Source organism: Salvelinus namaycush, chromosome 16 (genome assembly GCF_016432855.1).
Source record: "Salvelinus namaycush isolate Seneca chromosome 16, SaNama_1.0, whole genome shotgun sequence".
NCBI classification, from domain to species: domain Eukaryota; kingdom Metazoa; phylum Chordata; class Actinopteri; order Salmoniformes; family Salmonidae; genus Salvelinus; species Salvelinus namaycush.
In genome coordinates this window covers 9,948,343-9,964,517 of record NC_052322.1, presented here as the reverse complement: position 1 = coordinate 9,964,517, position 16,175 = coordinate 9,948,343, and positions in this window count along the sequence as shown.

The window sequence follows — 16,175 nt, the reverse complement described above, 5'->3', positions numbered from 1 at the left end:
GATGTATTGTGTTAATGTGTAAAGTAATTTGTTTATCTTTGATATATAAAAGATGGTTCCGGCGCCGACAGAGATGGCCGCCTCGCTTCGCGTTCCTAGGAAACGATGCAGTATTTTGTTTTTTTTACGTGTTATTTATTACATTGGTACCCCAGGTAATCTTAGGTTTTATTACATACAGTCGGGAGGAACTACTGGATATAAGAGCAACGTCAACTCACCATCATTACGACCAGGAATACGACTTTCCCGAAGCGGATCCTGTGTTTTGCCCACCACCCGGGACAATGGATCGGATCCCAGCCGGCGAACCAATACAACGACACCGTAAAAGGGGCAGACGAAGCGGTCTTCTGGTCAGGCTCCGGAGACGGGCACATCGCGCACCGCTCCCGAGCATACTACTCGCCAATGCCCAGTCTCTTGACAACAAGGTTGATGAAATCCGAGCAAGGGTAGCATTCCAGAGAGACATCAGAGACTGTAACGTTATTTGCTTCACGGAAACATGGCATAACATCTAAACTCAGCAAAAAAAAACGTCCTCTCACTGTCAACTGCGTTTACTTTCAGCAAACTTAACATGTGTAAATATTTGTATGAACATAACAAGATTCAACAACTGAGACATAAACTGAGCAAGTTCCACAGACATGTGACTAACAGAAATGGAATAATATGTCCCTGAACAAAGGGGGGGGGATCAAAATCAAAAGTAACAGTCAGTATCTGGTGTGGCCACCAACTGCATTAAGTACTGCAGTGCATCTACTCCTCATGGACTGCACCAGATTGGGCATTTCTTGCTGTTAGATGTTACCCCACTCTTCCACCAAGGCACCTGCAAGTTCCCGGACATTTCTGGGGGGGAATGGCCCTAGCCCTCACCCTCTGATCCAACAGGTCCCAGACGTGCTCAATGGGATTGAGATCCGGGCTCTTCGCTGGCCATGGCAGAACACTGACATTCCTGTATTGCAGGCAATCACGCACAGAACGAGCAGTATGGCTGGTGGCATTGTCATGCTGGAGGGTCATGTCAGGATGAGCCTGCAGGAAGGGTACCACATGAGGGAGGAGGATGTCTTCCCTGTAATGCACAGTGTTGAGATTGCCTGCAGTGACAACAAGCTCAGTCCGATGAGGCTGCGACACACCGCCCCAGACCATGACGGACCTCCACCTCCAAATCGATCCCGCTCCAGAGTACAGGCCTCGGTGTAACGCTCATTCCTTCGACGGTAAACGCAAATCTGACCATCACCCCTGGTGAGACAAAACCGCGACTCGTCAGTAAAGAGCACTTTTTGCCAGTCCTGTCTGGTCCAGCGATGGTGGGTTTGTGCCCATAGGCGACGTTGTTGCCGGTGATGTCTGGTGAGGACCTGCCTTACAACAGGCCTACAAGCCCTCAGCCAACCTCTCTCAGCCTGTTGCGGACAGTCTGAACACTGATGGAAGGATTGTGCATTCCTGGTGTAACTTGGGCAGCCTTCCTGTACCTGTCCCTCAGGTGTGATGTTCAGATGTACCAATCCTGTGCAGGTGTTGTTAGACATGCTCTGCCACTGCGAGAATGATCAGCTGTCCGTCCTGTCTCCCTGTAGCCCTGTCTTAGGCGTCTCACAGTATGAACATTGCAATTTATTGCCCTGGCCACATCTGTAGTCCTCATGCCTCCTTGCAGCATGCCTAAGGCACGTTCACGCAGATGAGCAGGGAGCCTGGGCATCTTTCTTTTGGTGTTTTTCAGAGTCAGTAGAAAGGCCTCTTTAGTGTCCTAAGTTTTCATAATTGTGACCTTAATTGCCTACTGTCTGTAAGCTGTTAGTTTCCTAACGACCGTTCCACAGGTGCATGTTCATTAATTGTTTATGGTTCAATGAACAAGCATGGGAAACAGTGTTAAAACCCTTTACAATGAAGATCTGTGAAGTGATTTGGATTTTTATGAATTCTCTTTGAAATACAGGGTCCTGAGAAAGGGACGTTTCTTTTTTTTGCTGAGTTCACATGAATATTTATTTATAGGAAGCTTTAATTGTCTCTGAAAGAGACGTGTTACTTGTTACTTTCTTAAATATGGGGGATACGATCTTTAAACTTCCCGGTGTCTTATAGTCTATACACTATAGTATAGTATGTCTTTAAAATTGACTTATGTGTAGTATTTTAATAATTTAGTTATTTTAGAGTGGGAATGGGGAACATTTTGAAGATTAATTATATTCTGTTTTGGGTATCTTGTATTACCACAAGAGAGCAGCATCCTCAAAGAAGTTCTCTCTTGCCTTTGTGGGTGAAACATACAGCAACACTGTTGTAGAGTATTTGATGTTTTATCATCAAGATTTGGTTCCAATCTGTCTTTATGTTTCACACAAAGCAAGCAGGGAATTTAACCCAACATCAGGACCATTTAGAACCATGTACAATTTTGAGACAATCTGTGCCTAACCGTAACTGTCCACAGATTGCGCCAGAGATTCAGCTCAGAGAAGGGTATCATGAATATACCACAAGTCAAAAGTAACTGTATGAATACTTTTGGGATGTGTAAATGATTATGTCATGGTTTCTCATGGGATGTAAATGAAGTGACAGTTGATTGTATTTATGTAGAACTGTTCACCAGATCATACCTCAAGCACCACTAGTGTAAAACACCTATACTCATATCCCACATTCTAAATCATAACAAAACTTCACATTAGTATACATTTCCTTGCGTAATCAGCTTGCCATGTCTCAAATGTGACAAATGTCAATGACATAAGCAGAAATGAGTTTGATGAGTGTGGGCTCTGTCATCCCAATAGGTACATACAGTGGGGCAAAAAAGTATTTAGTCAGCCACCAATTGTGCAAGTTCTCGCACTTAAAAAGATGAGAGAGGCCTGTAATTTTCATCATAGGTACACTTCAACTATGACAGACAAAATGAGAAAAAAAATCCAGAAAATCACATTGTAGGATTTTTAATGAATGTATTTGCAAATTATGGTGGAAAATAAGTATTTGGTCACCTACAAACAAGCAAGATTTCTGGCTCTCACAGACCTGTAACTTCTTCTTTAAGAGGCTCCTCTGTCCTTCACTCGTTACCTGTATTAATGGCACCTGTTTGAACTTGTTATCAGTATAAAAGATACCTGTCCACAACCTCAAACAGTCACACTCCAAACTCCACTATGGCCAAGACCAAAGAGCTGTCAAAGGACACCAGAAACAAAACTGTAGACCTGCACCAGGCTGGGAAGACTGAATCTGCAATAGGTAAGCAGCTTGGTTTGAAGAAATCAACTGTGGGAGCAATTATTAGGAAATGGAAGACATACAAGACCACTGATAATCTCCCTCGATCTGGGGCTCCACGCAAGATCTCACCCCGTGGGGTCAAAATGATCACCAGAACGGTGAGAAAAAATCCCAGAACCACACGGGGGGACCTAGTGAATGACATGCAGAGAGCTGGGACCAAAGTAACAAAGCCTACCATCAGTAACACACTACGCCGCCAGGGACTCAAATCCTGCAGTGCCAGACGTGTCCCCCTGCTTAAGCCAGTACATGTCCAGGCCCGTCTGAAGTTTGCTAGAGAGCATTTGGATGATCCAGAAGAAGATTGGGAGAATGTCATATGGTCAGATGAAACCAAAATAGAACTTTTTGGTAAAAACTCAACTCGTCGTGTTTGGAGGACAAAGAATGCTGAGTTGCATCCAAAGAACACCATACCTACTGTGAAGCATGGGGGTGGAAACATCATGCTTTGGGGCTGTTTTTCTGCAAAGGGACCAGGACGACTGATCCGTGTAAAGGACAAAATGAATGGGGCCATGTATCGTGAGATTTTGAGTGAAAACCTCCTTCCATCAGCAAGGGCATTGAAGATGAAACGTGGCTGGGTCTTTCAGCATGACAATGATCCCAAACACACCGCCCGGGCAACGAAGGAGTGGCTTCGTAAGAAGCATTTCAAGGTCCTGGAGTGGCCTAGCCAGTCTCCAGATCTCAACCCCATAGAAAATCTTTGGAGGGAGTTGAAAGTCCGTGTTGCCCAGCAACAGCCCCAAAACATCACTGCTCTAGAGGAGATCTGCATGGAGGAATGGGCCAAAATACCAGCAACAGTGTGTGAAAACCTTGTGAAGACTTACAGAAAACGTTTGACCTCTGTCATTGCCAACAAAGGGTATATAACAAAGTATTGAGATAAACTTTTGTCATTGACCAAATACTTATTTTCAACCATAATTTGCAAATAAATTCATAAAAAATCCTACAATGTGGTTTTCTGGATTTTTTTCCCCTCATTTTGTCTGTCATAGTTGAAGTGTACCTATGATGAAAATTACAGGCCTCTCTCATCTTTTTAAGTGGGAGAACTTGCACAATTGGTGGCTGACTAAATACTTTTTTGCCCCACTGTATGTGGGAATTATGGATACTTCCCAGCGAGTGTATTTGTACAACATACAGTAGTATGGTATGTTATAGTGTGGTATAATATAACACAGAAAATGTTATACAACAGAAAATAAGAAAGCTATTGCCTCCAGCCATTCAGTATTTCAGATGATCTCCAGAGTCAGGTGGCAGGCCGAATAGTATTCATCTTTACCTGGCATTTTACAAGGTAATCATTCATTTTACCAGGTAACTTCAATGTACTGCACATGGTTTTCACTAATTAGGTTGAATTGGGACTAAACTTAGCTGTGCGTGTGTGTGTATGTGTTATAGGCTTCCTCAGTTAGATCCCCACCACCTTGTTTTCCTCTCCCCCCCCCCCCGTCTCTCTGCCTGTGTGGAAGTTGTGTGGGCACCATCTGTATTGCCCCATGCTAGAGCATGCTGGACCCTGTTATCCGGCTATCCATCTGTGTTATTGATTTTTTTCGCTCCATCTTTATAGAGTTTCATCTTTCCTCCACTCGCCACTCTTTTCAGAGGAGCGATGGTGAGAGAGAGAGAGAGAGAGAGAGAGTGATAGGTGAGAGAGAGAGGTGCGAGCAGAGATCTGAGAGAGGGGGGGTGGAGAAGTGGTGGGGGTTCTGAGGATAGGGGGTGTTGGGGGTTGAGGGGGTGGGGGGGGGGGCATGCAGCCTAGGCTGTGGATGAGTGGAGAGAAAGAGAGAGGTGCTCTCAAGTGTTGAAGCTCTTTTTTCCCATTCTGTCTCAGGGGAGCAAAACCCTCCCTCCTTCTCCCTCCCCCCTCCATCCTGCTCTGGTGCTCACGCTCCACTCGGAACCCCCCCCCCCCCCCCGCCTTCCCACCCTCCTCCTCCCTCCCCTCCTCCTCTGCCCGCCTGCCTGACGTCCCGGGGGGCTCAAGCAACGCTGCCGGCTCGGCCATGATTTGCGGGAGATTTGTCTAAGTGAGAAGCAATTAGTGTGCCGGGGCCTGCTAATGTATGCATGCTCTGGCCTCCACCCCTCCACCCATTCCATTTGGCAAGCACCAGGGCAGGGCACAGCGGCGGCACCGCCCGCTCCCTCCCTCCCCTCCATATTTTTCATGTGCAGCTGTCACAGTGCTCACATTCGCCTTCAGATGACCCCATGCTCTCGGATTTTATTAGCAAGTAATTAGCCCACTGTCAGTGTTACAAAACTATTGGGTTGTCTCTGAACACTGAGCTAGCGTACGTACATTTTACATGACATTTGACATTTTCAGTCATTTAGCAGACACTCTTCTAGTCAAATGACTTGCAGTCAGCGCATTCAAGTAAACAACCATATATCATGGTCAGTGAGAAAAGACAAGTGCGAGTGTGAATGCAAGAAAGACAAGTTCATCAGTATTTATTTTAATGTAGTACATACAGTACATAGATCTGGCTATGTAGTTGGCAAAATATTTGGTTGTGAGAAGCATTCTCAGATCATCCTGGTGTTTCCTACCACCACTCTCCCACCTACAGCCTACACCTGTTTCCACTGTCGAATATCGGCAAGCATCAATGGGCATGAAAATAGTCGGTGAGTGAGTGGTAACACAGTTTTGGCCCACAAAACACCCTTCACACATACACACACACACGCACACACACAGTAAGTCGCCATGGAACAGTGGTGGGGGAGAGGATTCCCTTTGAAACCTGCGGTGTAGATATGTGTGAGGGCGCGGGGGTTCCGCATGATGCAACTTTCAGTTCATACTACTCCGAAGTCAAATTTGCCCTTTTCTTAAGACTCACCGTTTACTCTGGTAGAGCTGAGCTTAAACAACAGAAAATAACACAACAGAAAACAGGCCTGATTTAAAGAACATACAGTCTTCGAAGATGTAGTCTACGTGTGAGATGTGGGTGGTTTGGAGCGAGGTGCTCGTTAATTAAAGATAGGCTAATTACTGGCAGTTCTTAGCCCAGCTTTAATGCGCTGATAAGAGGATAATCCTCAGAAGAAAGGCTGAGATCGAAGTGGTCCCTGGTGGACTTGGCCTCCTGCTCAACTGGTCCGGAAGAAAACCCCCCTCTCCAAAGACGGGCGGATTTGTAAGCAGAGAGTATAGACTATTCAAGCAGGCTTCAGTTGAGAAGTGAGAGGGAATCCTAGAAAAATTGCTCCATCACATTAACCTTTACAAACTACCAGGAAGAGGAAATTGGAGGTCACCTTTTTTTTTTATACCAAGGTTGCAGTCAATTCCATTTCAAATACACCAATTGCAGGAAGTAACTGAAATTCAAATGTTCCTCAACGTTTCTAAAGTGTAAGTTCAGTTTAGTTCCTGAATTGCGATGGAATTGACGCTAACCTTGGTATTCACTGAGCCATACCCCTTCAGATTGATTCAGTCATATTGATCAAACAAAAAGCAATGCATCATCCTCACCTGTGCATTTTTCATTGGCACATCCAATGTTTTGTAAATGCTCGTGAACAGTTACGTAGTGTTAAAAAAACATCGAAGGGTAATCGCTGATCGCCGTTAAGTAACCCTCCCTATATAAACAATGCACTGCATATCTCGCTATTATTGGGTAAATGCTTGCGCAAAATTAAAAAAAAACAGGTTGATACAGAGTAGAATGTGCGCCACTGTCTTGGTTCTTTCCATGCACCATCTTTCAAAACGTCAACAGCATCAAATGACTCAAATGTAAATGTCAATTTGTAGATACGTACGATATGTGTTTGACACGATATGTACCATGTGGGAAAACCCATATTTTGTCATAGGGAGTTTTCCATTAACACACGCTAGACTGTTCCCATATGTTTTGGCTCCACATATCTATAATTCAGTGGTGGCAGATGTCCCTCATGCATGATTCATGAGTGCCATTCCACACTGAGTGGGAGAGCTAATGCACCCTCGCTGCAGTTAGAGGGTCCTATTCACTGACCCCCGAGTGCACCTCACCTCGACGGGGCGACACTGCAATAAACCCCCCTTGCTTCCCCAGGATGGTCTGTTCCATCGAAGAAGCCATGACACACTGAGAGACAAACCACTGTGCAGGTTAGGAGAAACATTGTTGCAGAGATGAACTGTATAGTGGGAAGACCAGTCTGTAAGTATGGCAACAATCAAGAGAGCAGCCGCTTGTAAAACATCCAATAACGATGCTATTTCAACAGGCTCATGGACACACCAGTAGTTACGGCCAGCAACTGACCTAATTTATTTCAAGTAAGTAAAGAGTCAAGGAAGTTTATTCAATAGAGAACTATAGTAAATCACAAACCCTAAGAGAGAGAGAGTATAGTGATTAAGAAAGAAAGGGAAGGGTGGGGGGCGTAGCCGGGTGCGTAAATCATACCTGTACCTGGAAAGGATAGTGTGGTGGTACCCTTAACCCGTCGGCCCGGGGGATGACGCAGGCAGGCACTGTAGATCAAGCCGCCGCCCTGCTGCCGATCGCAAAATGGCAACCCGACACCTCCATTAGAGAGGAGAGGATTTTCATCAAGTCTGTGCTGCCAACCGCAGTAACAGGAGATCACAGGAGAGAGACACGCTGCCTCTGAGTTAGGAGAGGAGGTTATTCTTGTGTAGTCTAGGGAGGACCCTCATCCCAGACTCACATGAGGCCTTCACAAGACCGTTGGTGCCATGCGGAACTTGTGTCCTCTGTGTGTATGATGTGTGTGAAGTGTGTGGACGGGATGTTCAAGGTGTGTGTGTGTGTGTGTGTGTGTGTGTGTGTGTGTGTGTGTGTGTGTGTGTGTGTGTGTGTGTGTGTGTGTGTGTGTGTGTGTGTGTGTGTGTGTGTGTGTGTGTGTGTGTGTGTGTGTGTAATGTTGTGTACCAGGTGTATGCGTGTGTTTCCTTTAAGTACTTACACATGTATCCAACATGGTTTAGGTTTAGTATTTAGTATTTAATTAGGATCTCCAATTAGCTGCTGCCAAGGCAGTGGCTGCTCTTACTGGGGTGCAAACACCACGGTATTGTATACAGTAGACTATGTGTTTGTGTCTTTAGTTTCTGTGGATGGGAATTCATTTTGGAATTCTATGTTTATCTCTATGTCTGTGCCATAGATACATTTAACTGTTTTAATCTTCCTTAACTGCCTTATTTTCTACTCCCAAATCAAAAACATGTTTTATTGTAGTGTATTTCACTAAAATGTATAGAGAAAACATTTAGTGGTAGTGGACTCAACTTGGCTCTCATTTAAGATTCAACCAAAAGATTTCACCATCTTCCTGCAGTTCCATTGCCTGTGAGTGTTCCATAGACGTGACCAGCATCCCATGTATCTAACTCAGCAGTAAACTAAAAACATTACTGGCCATATTGGTCGACGGCGCTGCCAAGGTGTTGCCCTTTCCCTGATCTTAGCGGTTGGCCAGAGAGACACAGGGCTGGGGCTGCGGGTTGGCTAAGGAACGGGAGGACCCTGGCTGTGTCCCAAATAGCATCTGATTCCCTAGATAGTGCAACATTTATCGCTAAAGACCTATGGGCCCTGTTCAAAAGTAGTGCACTACACAGGGAATAGGGTGCCATTTTGGATGCGGGACCTATGATGTTGCAGCCGGTGAGGAGGTTAACTGGGCCACAGAGGAGCGAGGCGCTGGGTTATTGACAGGTTGGAACCTGAGGGCTCCTGAAGGATATTAGGCTGGAGGGAGGTTACTGCCGCCTGCCTGGGAGAGATGGATGCAGGGGGAAGGGAGAGAGGGATGGAGGGAGAGAAAAAGTGGAGAGGGAGAAACGGTAGGAATATATAAAATGGAGACTGAGAGATGGATCATTTAAGTTGGAAAAGAGAGAGGGAAAGAGAGAGAGAGAAATAGAGAAGGAAACATACACAGAAACGAGACTACATAAAATGCACCATCAGTTAGCTCCAGTGCAAAAGCATCAGCTAGCTTAGCTCCGCCATCTTTGTCAGTAGAACTCAGCTAACCCACATTCTACCCGGCGGGCAGGTGCAGCTGTGGGTCATTCGCCATTGTTACGGTAGAGCGGGTCAGGAGGTCATGGACTGCACCGAGACCCGTGTTTTGAACCTCATATAGCGCTGACCTCACCGTGACCCTCACCAGATCAATACTCTCCTTAAACTTTTATTTGTTCTCGTTTGCCCGTCTTCTGATTCAATTGCAAACCTAAACGTGTATTTTCAGCTCAGATTGGATTGGTTAGAACCATTTTCCCCCTATATATCATTTGAATCTCTAGTCAATGATATGAATATTGGAAATTTAGTGGGACGATCGAATTCAACTGATATTTAAAGAGTAAAGTTCAGAGGTTACACTACATTAGTAGGAGAGTTTATGACACAAGGATTCATTAGGCAATATGGGACCGATACGTTTCTGTTTTGTCTTTTCAGTGTATGCGGTATGCATTTTCCAACTGAATTCTAGAACCTCCTCTATTTGGAGAAGTAGCCTACAAATTGTAAACCCTTACTTCTGAGGTAACTGACATTTGTGTAATATAAAAAAATGTCAAAATGGTGTCCCTCCAACACAGGAAAGCCCTTCCGAGGCCTATACTCTCTCTCTCTCCACCTCCGCTTCTTCATATTTTTGTTTCTCTGTCTTGCATCTCTCCCCCTCCTTTCTCACTTTCGTTACCCACAAGCCCTGGCGTTGCCCAGTCAGTACACAGGGTTTCCCTCTAGAGAATGCCTGTGTGTGGGTTCAACCCTCAGCTCTGTTACACATTCCACTGATACTCTCTGGGGTCACACTTTTCCACTCCTCCACCTCACACAAAGACTATTGGCACAGGACATATCTGCTTAACACAGCTCTACAAACTGAACGTTAGCTCCCAGACACAGATTAAGCCTATTCCTGGACTAAAAAAGAGAAGAGTGTCCAATGAAACAGCTTTTTAGCATTTCAAATCTGTGTTTGTGAAACCACTCCTTGACGCACCCCTTGAATCTACCAACATACATTAATGACATAATGCTACAGAAGTTGGTCCGCTCAAATCGTTAGATAAGTCAGTTTATGTTTCATGACATTAGTACTGTTTTGTATAATGTCATCATTATTGGGAATGGATGTGGTTGATCAAGGTCATGCTCTCAGTGCAGAGTAACAGTCACAGAGCATAAGTATCCAGTTTTTCACTGACATTGGGCCTAGTGACGAGCAGTGAAAAAATGAGCAGTGAAAAAAGTAGCGGTCATAATATTTTCAATATAGGTTAGGTAAACCTAGCCACCGTGCTTCTACACCTGCATTGCTTGCTGTTTGGGGTTTTAGGCTGGGTTTCTGTACAGCACTTCGAGATATTAGCTGATGTACGAAGGGCTATATAAAATAAACTTGATTTGATTTAAACGCTGTTACCATTAATAAGGTGCATCAACAGCTATACTACACCACTACTACACCACTGAGTGGGCCTCAATACAGTGGTGCTTCTAGATAAGTCTCTCACAATGGTGTTAGTATGTGTTGTTCTTGCACCCTGAAGAAGGCACAGTGATACTGAAACGTTGGTGGTTTTTTACCCAATACATTACTGGGAGGTTATACATCTAGAGTGTGCGACTCTCTTTGCTTTTTTTATAGCTTTATTGTTCTTGCACTATGGAATAGTGTTTTGAAAGTGTCAAAGTGGTATCGGAAGCCATAGACCTCAGCCCATGTCGGAGTGTTTATAAATAGCGTGTACAGGGCCTCAACCTCTGACAGCGAGCCAGCGAGTGAGTGTTGCTGTTGTGGCGTTTGACTAGTGAACCGTGGGCCCGGCTCGGGACAGGAAACGCGTCACGGTGCTAACTGTAACCAGATGTCTGGGGCCGGGGGATTCTCGCAATGGAACCTGTGCTTCAAAAAGGGGAAACTTCTCTCTCTCTGTCTCTCTCTCTCCCTCTCTCTCTCTCTCTCTCTCTCTCTCTCTCGCTCTCGCTCTCGCTCTCTCTCTCTCTCTCTCTCTCTCTCTCTCTCTCTCTCTGTGAAGAGTATTTTCAAAGCCATCAGTCATTAGGGCTACATGGTGAGCGCCAGGCAGTTGAGAGATGCTTTTGCAGACATCGATTGAGAACAAGAGCTAAAGAAAGGGGAGAGGAAGAGAGAGAGTGCATGTGTGAAAGTAGAGTTTGTTGCCTTGAAATCTAGGGGGTTATAAAAAAATAAAAAAAAACCTCATGGTGGTTAGCTCGACGTTGATGCAGTGATGGGGGCCATGGCCACTGTCGACTTGACTGACTCGTCATGCATTATGTATCGTTTTAATTTGTGGGCATGCTTGGCAAGAATGTGTAGTGTGTGTGTGTGTGTATGTGTACTTGTATGTGTACTTGTTTGTGTTTCAATTTGAATGTTGATTTTGTCTGTATCTCCATTTTCGTATGAGTGATACTAATCCAAGCCCTTATTCCCCTTCCCCTCCACTCTCAATCTCTCTCTCTCGCTCTATTTTTCTCTCTCTTTTCTCTCTCTATCGCTCTCTCTCCTCCAGTCCAGCAGGGACTCTGGAGGTCTCTGTAGTGGGGGATAGAGTTGGCCTTCTTTCCATGCCCGGGAGCATTGCCTGGCCTTCTCCGCTTCACTGCTTCCCACACCTCTCTCTCTCTCTCTCTCTCTCTCTCTCTCTCTCTCTCTCTCTCTCTCTCTCTCTCTCTCTCACACACATACGTGAGTGCACACACACACACACAACCCCTCAACTACTGCTAGCTACAGGAGTGGGCATTGTGCCAGCTCAGTCCCCAGCCAAACCCAGGCTGTCCCTGGCCCAGCCTCAGTCTCTCTGAAAGGCTATGGTAGATGGTAGCCTAAACTGAAGCTACAAAGAAGACTTTCTCTTGGGCAAATGTTTTTTATTTGCACAACTCAAGTGTCAACCATAGGTTTTAGTGTTTGACCAACCGATGCATACTAGTTTGGATTATTCACTATGATAAGTTTATTCTAGTGCCCATATATTTATTCTTCATGAAAGAAAGGTGGATAGCTCCACAATGTCATTGGGTAATGGGTGGCAAAATTAAAGGTAGACAGGTACCTTGTGAGAGGCTTTGTGTGTGTATGTGTGTGATGTTGGTGTTATCATTTCAAGCACGCACGCACGCACGCACGCACACAGACACAAACACACACAAGCAAACACACACACACACACACACACAACCGTCCCTCTGACCCAGCCGGCATACTGCCCTTGGCTGATCTATGGGCTGGGCTGAGATGCCCTGCACAGTGTGTGTGTGTCATTTGTCCCTCCGAATCGATATCCGTTGCGTATCCATGAGCCGTGCCTGACCTCTGTTCAACCTTGCACAGCATTGGTGCCTGGAGCTGCTCTCCCGAGTAGACAGAGGCAAAATAAAGTGTGTGACGCCGACACAACATACAGCTTTTTCTCAAACGAATCAACTCTGGGTTCAAAGTCATTTATTCCAGACTCATTCATTTTGTCGGCGTGAAAAACCCCTGACATTAAAGTATTTATCTGATGAAGCCGATGACGCCATAATATGTAGGAAACAAGACCACATGAAGCACTTTAGCAGAGACAGGAATGACTTAACGTGAGGTCAAGGTAGAGGTCAAAGCCTCATCAAAGGGGATACAATTTTATCCCAGTGTTAGTCGCTATGAGAACTGTGCTGTTTTTGTCGACTGCAAAATAAAGGTAGGAATCATAAATATAAGCTATCCTAGCTTTAAATCAAAAGCTTTGGTTTTCACAAAACAAACAGGGAACCACCATCCACGTTTGTATGAATTACCCCATTGTTTTCCAGGCTGAGGAAGAATCCATAGCTTCTTTATAAGAAGGTGTGCGTGTGGTGTGGCCAACCCTGACGTAGCTGGGTACAGGTTGAGTTCAGCGTTGCGTGGTGGTGGTAATATAGTGGCTCCCTGACTGAGGGCTTGGGGTGCTAGCGTAGCCGCCACCAGCGCTTATTGAACCCTGGCAGCAAGGTAAGGGAGGAGGCTGTCAGAGAAGGAAGGGAAGGAGGGGGAAAAAAGGAGTGTGGTGAGAGAGGGAGGGAGGGAGGGCGAAGTGCCCCTGGAGGTTTGAGTCCCTGCCTGCCTTCTCGCCTGTCTTCCCTCCTTTCCCCCCGTCTAAATAGCTCTGCCGCTGCTGCAGGGCGTCCTGCAACTTATCTGCTGATAATTGGGCACTGGAGCCCGTTTATGAAATATAGATTCCCTGATGGAGAGGGGGGGGGGGGGGGGGGGGGGGTCTTCTTCTCCTAGTCTGTGGAGTCTTGTGGGCTTTACGCTGTAGGCGTTTTGTCATTTTGCAGCATGCTAACTCATACTGTAACTCGTTTAGAGATCACATCCCTAATCATTGCACATAGTCCTTGCAACAGAGAGAACATGTCCAAATTCTGAAATGTCCAAAAAATCTCTCTCTAAAAAAAAAACAATTCAGTATTTTATCATACTGTTGGTTCCATCTGCTGAATACAGAGGGAAAAAATACTCCTCGTAAACCTAGCCAATTTCTCAACACTGTAACATTACACTGTAACATCGTTGATGCAAGATCCTATGCAGTTGTAGGGAAAATTTGTGTCACTAAATATCTGGGGCTTATAGGTCTTGTCTTCCTGCACAAACACGTGGTTGTTTAGACATGAGGAAATGCTAGCAATGCTGTAAACCATGTCCCAATAAAATAAATACTTTTTTCTGTAGAACTGTGTTTTCAAAGGCTCTCCCCTTCTCTCAGAGCGTTAAGTTCACACACAGACACAAGTTCACACACACACACACACACATACACACAGTGCCATGGAACAGTGGTGGGTGAGAGGATTCCCTTTGAAACCGGCTGTGTCGATATGTGCGGGGGCGAGGGGGTTTCACATGATGCAACTTTTAGTTCCTCTGCCACTCTAATGTCAACTGTGCCCTTTTCTTATCACTCACCGTTTACTCTGGTAGAGCTGAGCTTAAACAACAACAGGACACAGGCCTGATCTCTCCTCAGCTCTCTGTTTACCATGTTTTTCTTTTACACTTCTCTTTTCAGCTGATTTCAAGTCCACACATAGGTCTGTTCACGTTCCAGTGAGAGATGGATTTAATTAATGGGTATCTGGCTATGTGTGGTGTGAGCTAGAACCAGACATATCTCAATATATTTCCTGAGTCCCAAATGGACATAAATCTACATCCCAAATGGCACCCTATTCCCTTTGTAGTGCACTACTTTTGACCAGGGATCACAGTGCTGAACCTGCCAGCAGGAGGTGCTGATAATATTTTTGGGGTCCGGAGAAAAATAGACTTAGATATAGTCAGGTAATATTTTTGTCAGGTAAAACAACTTATGAAATCTGAATAATCATTATTTAACAATCATTCATAATTCATATAGACCACATTGGTTTTGACTACTACCATGTGAAAATCAAGGAATCTGATCATCAACTTCAAACTGAACCAAAAGCACACAGTAACAACAGTTAACCTCTTTGTTGTCAGACATAGTGTATGTATGCAATCTGTCCTAGTTCTAAGTGAGATTCAATAAGCCAGTTGATGTGCGTGTTATGTTTTAGTCCTTAGCATAACCTCAGATGTACCTCGAAAAGAAAGACATCACACATTGACGAACGCATTAGGACACGGACAACAGTAACTCACCTGTTACATGTTCCCCCCTCTTTCCTCCCTCCCTCCTTCCTTTTAATTACTAGCCACAAATGCTAGGCTCTACATTGATCTTAGCGTGGCGGATACTCTCAATGAAGGGCTCCCTGTTTACATCCCAAATGGAACCCTATTCCCTATGTAGTGCACTACTACTCTTGTCAAAGGTAGTGCACTACATACAGTCTCTAGTGAAAGTCTGCACACCCCATGCACTGTCTTCGTATTTTGCTACCTAAAAAGCAAATTTTAAAAATTATTAAATTAGATTTGTTACCTACCGATCTATCCAACCTAATTCACATTTTCAAAGTCAATGGACAATTATAGAGCATTTTCCTAATTAATAAAATATGTATTGACTGCATATATCTCACAACCCAGAGCTAATACTTGGTGGAAGAACCTTAGGCAGCCAATACAGCTGTGAATAATTAAGCAATAAGGCATGAGGAGGTGTGGTATATGGCCAATATAGCCCGGCTAAGGGCTGTTCTTATGCACGACGCAACGCGGGGTGCTTGGATACAGCCGTTAGATGTGGTATATTGGCCATTTACCACATGTGCCATATTGTGCCATATTGCTATTATATGCTGGTTAACAACATAATTAGTAAAAATACATTTTTGGTCATACCCGTGGTATACGCTCTGATATACCACAGCTTTTAGCCAATCAGCATTCAGGGCTTGAACCACCCAGTTTATAATTTTGAATAAGATTCTATAAACCTTGCACAACTCTTAGGGCAACAGAAATGTATATCCATTTATTAAAACTTTTTACCCCCTTTTTCTCCCCAAATTCGATCTCGATCGTGATGATCACTGCAACTTCCCAACGGGCTCTGGAGTCGATGGTCGAGTCATGCATCCTCCGAAACATGACCCACCAAACCGCGCTTCTTAACACCCGCCCGCTCAATCAGGAAGCCAGCGGCACCAATGTGTCGGAGGAAACACCGTTCAACTGATGATCGAGGTCAGCAGGCATCCGGCCCGCCACAAGGAGTCGCTAGAGCGCAATGAGCCAAGTAAAGCCACCCCCGCCAAACCTTCCCCTAACCCGGACGACACTGGGCCATTGTGCGCCGCCCTATGGGACTCACGATCACG